Source organism: Coffea eugenioides, chromosome 1 (assembly GCF_003713205.1).
Source record: "Coffea eugenioides isolate CCC68of chromosome 1, Ceug_1.0, whole genome shotgun sequence".
NCBI classification, from domain to species: Eukaryota; Viridiplantae; Streptophyta; class Magnoliopsida; order Gentianales; family Rubiaceae; genus Coffea; species Coffea eugenioides.
The window spans coordinates 19769778-19775777 of NC_040035.1; positions in this window are offsets into that span (position 1 = coordinate 19769778).

Here is a 6000-nt window from a genome sequence, read left to right on the forward strand (position 1 = left end):
TCTCAGCTAATCATTCTAGGATATCAGTCATCCTATTAATTGCAGTAACCATTTGGTTAACCTCTATATTCTCTTGTCCTTGGGTCGGTTCAGTTGCCGATCCCTGTTCATCCCCTTGAGATTGGGCTTGCCTAGACCCTCACCCACGATCTCGTCCACTCCTTCGTCCGTCCATAATTCTAATGGTGATACGAATCTCGTTGGTGAGAAGATTCGCGACCCAAGATCACTTGTTGGATTTGACTTCGAACGCAAGAAACGGTGGCAGCGGAAACCCTACGACCCCTCTAATCCCCGTGACTACGAACTTGTTGATATTATCTCAACCCGTAATCAAACGAATTAGCGAACCTCAGGCAAGTATAGAAGGCGCCACAATTCAAGTGTGGTTCTTGAATTCATAAGCCAAACAAAAACACTAGAGTAAAACTCTAAATTGTTCAAGGGTTGCTCGAAAGCTATGGAGAAAATTCTCACACTAGGTTTTTTTGATAAAAGTGTCTTCCCTTAAATTATCAAAGCTTGGCTATCTATAGCCTTACAAAGAAACAAACCTAATCTAAGTTGGAAACAATGCAAGTTTCCTTATTCGATTTGACAACAAAACTAATAACTCACTAATCATAGTTAGGGCTAACTAATGGACAGCTTATAATCAACCTAATGAAGGCTTTAAGCTGGCCCAACATAACCCAATAAAAGCTAATTAACCAACTTAAGTAATAGTGAGCCTAGACTCTATAAATCGGATCCAACTCAACATGAGGTCTTGGACCGAACTTATTCCTACCAAATAAAATAGAAATCCGAACAATAAACTACTAAACTATTACTAAAAGATTCATTCTCTTGCAGCCCGAAACATGGCCCATAAGCAGCCCATATTTCGTATCATTCCCCTCCTCTTGAAAAAGATTTGTCCTCAAATCGTGGTTGGAAATGAATGGTACTAACAAGAGTTGGTAGGATGAAACCTCAAAGCTCCACATATTGGCTCTCTTAGAATGAATGATACTTGCATACGTCATGATTATTATAATTTGGTGCACATGTCTCTTGGTCAGCTTGAAAATACTCACAATTAGCCATGGAAAACTCAAGGCTTTACTCCAACAACTCCTCGAAGATAACGCATATAGCTTCGGTTCCATGATGCAAGGTAAAATGTATGGTACATTGGCAGCAAGCTCACATCTTCTTGGATCCTCCATAATGCAACTGACAAACTGAAGAACACTTTGAACATGATCGACTTCATGAGATGGATCATCACTTGGGACACTTGTTGCAAAATGGTAAGGAGGCAAAGGACAAAATTCAAGCGCAAGGACTCCTTTTGAAACTTCATTACTCCTCCCAACAAGCAAAGCAGGCTCATGGGTGAAGTTGAATATCAATGGATAGTAAAGGGATACAACACTTAAGATGCAAACTCCATGAAAATTATGATATTCTCCAATGGATATAGGGATAGAACATGCCATGATCAACTCAATCTCTCCTTGCTTAACCTGTATAAAAGAAGAAAAGCTAAACATAACAAAGGTAAGTTTGTTAGAAAAATAAGCCGTCGCATTGTTTCCCAAAGTCAGCGCACTTTTTCCCTTGTCTTCCTTCTCAACTAGCTCAAGACAACTACCTTGTGTAGATGGGACTTCAAGGTTTTCAATCTCAAGTTCATTGCTAGCATTCGTAGATATTTCTTCAATCAATGGCGGACTAGAAGGAACATCTTTACCACCATTGGTTGACACATGAGTAAGTTGCTCAAAATATGATTTCAGCACTTGGCTAATTTCTCCCATCATAGAGTCAAATAAATCTTTAGTCCGGCTTCGGAAATCCGTTTTCGATTCACGAGGCTTTGATTCAATTCGAGAATTCATGACTCGATTGTCACAACACTCCTTAGATGATACTCGTTTGCTTGATGAAGACCTTGGCTTAGATGCTCGACGCAAAATCCTTTGCTCCTCCTCATACTCATTACAAGTACGCTTATATCTTTCATATACGCACAAGGCACGAAAATGATCCATTTCCTCCTGAAGTGGATGAAACTCATGTTGTGAATGCTCGGAGATTGAATGCGTGGAACTAGAGTACTTGGAAGTAGTTCGCTTGGAACCCCTTCTCTTGAGAGGCTCGTTCTCTAAGAATTCTTGATGATATGAATGAGATGCAACTCCACGAGGCATGGTTAAGTGACCAACAAGCTTGCTCTGATGCCAGCTGATACGAATCTCGTTGGTGAGAAGATTCGCGACCCAAGATCACTTGTTGGATTTGACTTCGAACGCAAGAAACGGTGGCAGCGGAAACCCTACGACCCCTCTAATTCTCATGACTACGAACTTGTTGATATTATCTCAACCCGTAATCAAACGAATTAGCGAACCTCAGGCAAGTATTGAACGCGCCACAATTCAAATGTGGTTCTTGAATTGATAAGCCAAACAAGAACACTAGAGTAAAACTCTAAATTGTTCAAGGGTTGCTCGAAAGCTATGGAGAAAATTCTCACACTAGGTTTTTTTGATAAAAGTGTCTTCCCTTAAATTATCAAAGCTTGGCTATCTATAGCCTTACAAAGAAGCAAACCTAATCTAAGTTGGAAACAATGCAAGTTTCCTTATTCGATTTGACAACTAAACTAATAACTCACTAATCATAGTTAGGGCTAACTAATGGACAGCTTATAATCGACCTAATGAAGGCTTTAAGCTGGCCCAACATAACCCAATAAAAGCTAATTAACCAACTTAAGTAATAGTGAGCCTGGACTCTATAAATCGGATCCAACTCAACATGAGGTCTTGGACCGAACTTATTCCTACCAAATAAAATAGAAATATGAAAAATAAACTACTAAACTATTACTAAAAGATTCATTCTCTTGCAGCCCGAAACATGGCCCATAAGCAGCCCATATTTCGTATCATTCCCCTCCTCTTGAAAAAGATTTGTCCTCAAATCGTGGTTGGAAATGAATGGTACTAACAAGAGTTGGTAGGATGAAACCTCAAAGCTCCACATATTGGCTCTCTTAGAATGAATGATACTTGCATACGTCATGATTATTATAATTTGGTGCACATGTCTCTTGGTCAGCTTGAAAATGCTCACAATTAGCCATGAAAAACTCAAGGCTTTACTCCAACGACTCCTCGAAGATAACGCATATAGCTTCGGTTCCATGATGCAAGGTAAAATGTATGGTACATTGGCAGCAAGCTCACATCTTCTTGGATCCTCCATAATGCAACTGACAAACTGAAGAACACTTTGAACATGATCGACTTCATGAGATGGATCATCACTTGGGACACTTGTTGCAAAATGGTAAGGAGGCAAAGGACAAAATTCAAGCGCAAGGACTCCCTTTGAAACTTCATTACTCCTCCCAACAAGCAAAGCAGGCTCATGGGTGAAGTTGAATATCAATGGATTGTAAAGGGATACAACACTTAAGATGCAAACTCCATGAAAATTATGATATTCTCCAATGGATATAGGGATAGAACATGCCATGATCAACTCAATCTCTCCTTGCTTAACCTGTATAAAAGAAGAAAAGCTAAACATAACAAAGGTAAGTTTGTTAGAAAAATAAGCCGTCGCATTGTTTCCCAAAGTCAGCGCACTTTTTCCCTTGTCTTCCTTCTCAACTAGCTCAAGACAACTACCTTGTGTAGATGGGACTTCAAGGTTTTCAATCTCAAGTTCATTGCTAGCATTCGTAGATATTTCTTCAATCAATGGCGGACTAGAAGGAACATCTTTACCACCATTGGTTGACACATGAGTAAGTTGCTCAAAATATGATTTCAGCACTTGGCTAATTTCTCCCATCATAGAGTTAAATAATTCTTTAGTTCGGCTTCGGAAATCAGTCTTCGATTCACGAGGCTTTGATTCAATTCGAGAATTCATGACTCGATTGTCACAACACTCCTTAGATGATGCTCGTTTGCTTGATGAAGACCTTGGCTTAGATGCTCGACGCAAACTCCTTAGCTCCTCCTCATACTCATTACAAGCACGCTTATATCTTTCATATACGCACAAGGCACGAAAATGATCCATTTCCTCCTGAAGTGGATGAAACTCATGTTGTGAATGCTCGGAGATTGAATGCGTGGAACTAGAGTACTTGGAAGTAGTTCGCTTGGAACCCCTCCTCTTGAGAGACTCGTTCTCTAAGAATTCTTGATGATATGAATGGGATGCAACTCCACGAGGCATGGTTAAGTGACCAACAAGCTAGCTCTGATGCCAGCTGATACGAATCTCGTTGGTGAGAAGATTCGCGACCCAAGATCACTTGTTGGATTTGACTTCGAACGCAAGAAACGGTGGCAGCGGAAACCCTACGACCCCTCTAATCCCCGTGACTACGAACTTGTTGATATTATCTCAACCCGTAATCAAACGAATTAGCGAACCTCAGGCAAGTATAGAAGGCGCCACAATTCAAGTGTGGTTCTTGAATTCATAAGCCAAACAAAAACACTAGAGTAAAACTCTAAATTGTTCAAGGGTTGCTCGAAAGCTATGGAGAAAATTCTCACACTAGGTTTTTTTGATAAAAGTGTCTTCCCTTAAATTATCAAAGCTTGGCTATCTATAGCCTTACAAAGAAACAAACCTAATCTAAGTTGGAAACTGTGAGGCCCCAGTCTGATCGTAAGTCGATATTAAGGTTATTTGATATTCGGTATGGAAAATAGGGTTTTATGGCTAGGAAGGAAACCCTAATTCGGTTAAGTTGGAAAATCCTAGTTTACGTATTATGATTATAAGGTTCAAGCTATAATTTATATTCGGTATTCTAGTGTGTGCCTTGACATAGGTTAGTAAGTTTGAATGATTAGCAAACCTCTAGTGTTGCAATATTAGAAAGTTTCAGTGGAGATTATTTATCGCCGCTTTTCCACATTTTCTTATTAGAAAAGTTCCCCAGATAATTTTTATGAGTAAATATAGTTTTTAGATGATTTTTCTAGTATCGGTTAGATTTTGAGAAAATAAGAACGGATTTCGGACGTGGGACCCACTAGTGCGAAAAGTTCGGAAAAATTCGGCCAATAAGATTAAATTTCGGATACTGTGAAAAATTTATCGGGTGTTAGGAGATAAGTAGAGGAGGTGATTTGATTGATGTGAGAGAGAAAAGAAAAGATAAGATTGCATTTAAGAGGTGACAAGTGTCACCTTCTTAGTGGTTCCAAGTTAAGATTTACTATTCCAATTTTTGACTTTTTTTGACCAAAAGGTAAATATCTTAAAAATTGCTCAAAAATTCACCATTTCTTCTCCTTGGTGGCTGGCCCTCTTGTGCTAAGAAAGGAAGAAAACTTCTTCAATTTTCAAGTCCCAACTAGCTCAAATCACCCAAAAATACTTGCTTCCATCTATTTCTACTCCATAAAATCTCTCTAGTTGGTGTTAGTGGTTGGTTGGTGAAGTTTTTGGAAGAGCTAAGGTGTTCCACAACTTCCTCTCTCTTGTTTTCTTGGTAAGTGGTGATTGACTACCCTCCTATACCTTATGAAGCTTAGGTTATGCTTATTAGTGATTAAAGTGCTGCAATTTCTGGTTTTTATCTTGGTTTGAAGTGATTTGGTGAAGTTTTTATTTTATTGATGATTTTTCTGGTTTAATTGGATTATGATGGTGTGGTTGTTTATGATGATTGGCAATGGCCTATAATGACACTAGTAGGTGTGCATAGTTGATAATTGCAATCAATTTTGGATTTGGAAGAATTTCTGGAAAATTAGGGTTCTTGGTTGAACATTCTGTCCGAAATTGTAGGTCATAGATAGAGGCCGAATTGGACTTTGCTCAAAACATGAAAGTTGTAGGTATTGATGAGGTTGAAGTGCCTACAAAATTTCAGGGTATTTCGAGTAGTATAGAGTGAGTTATGCCGTTTTTACTGTTGCTGTTTTTGGTGAACAGAATGTCCGAACTGCGATAGTAATTGTCTTTTTTGAC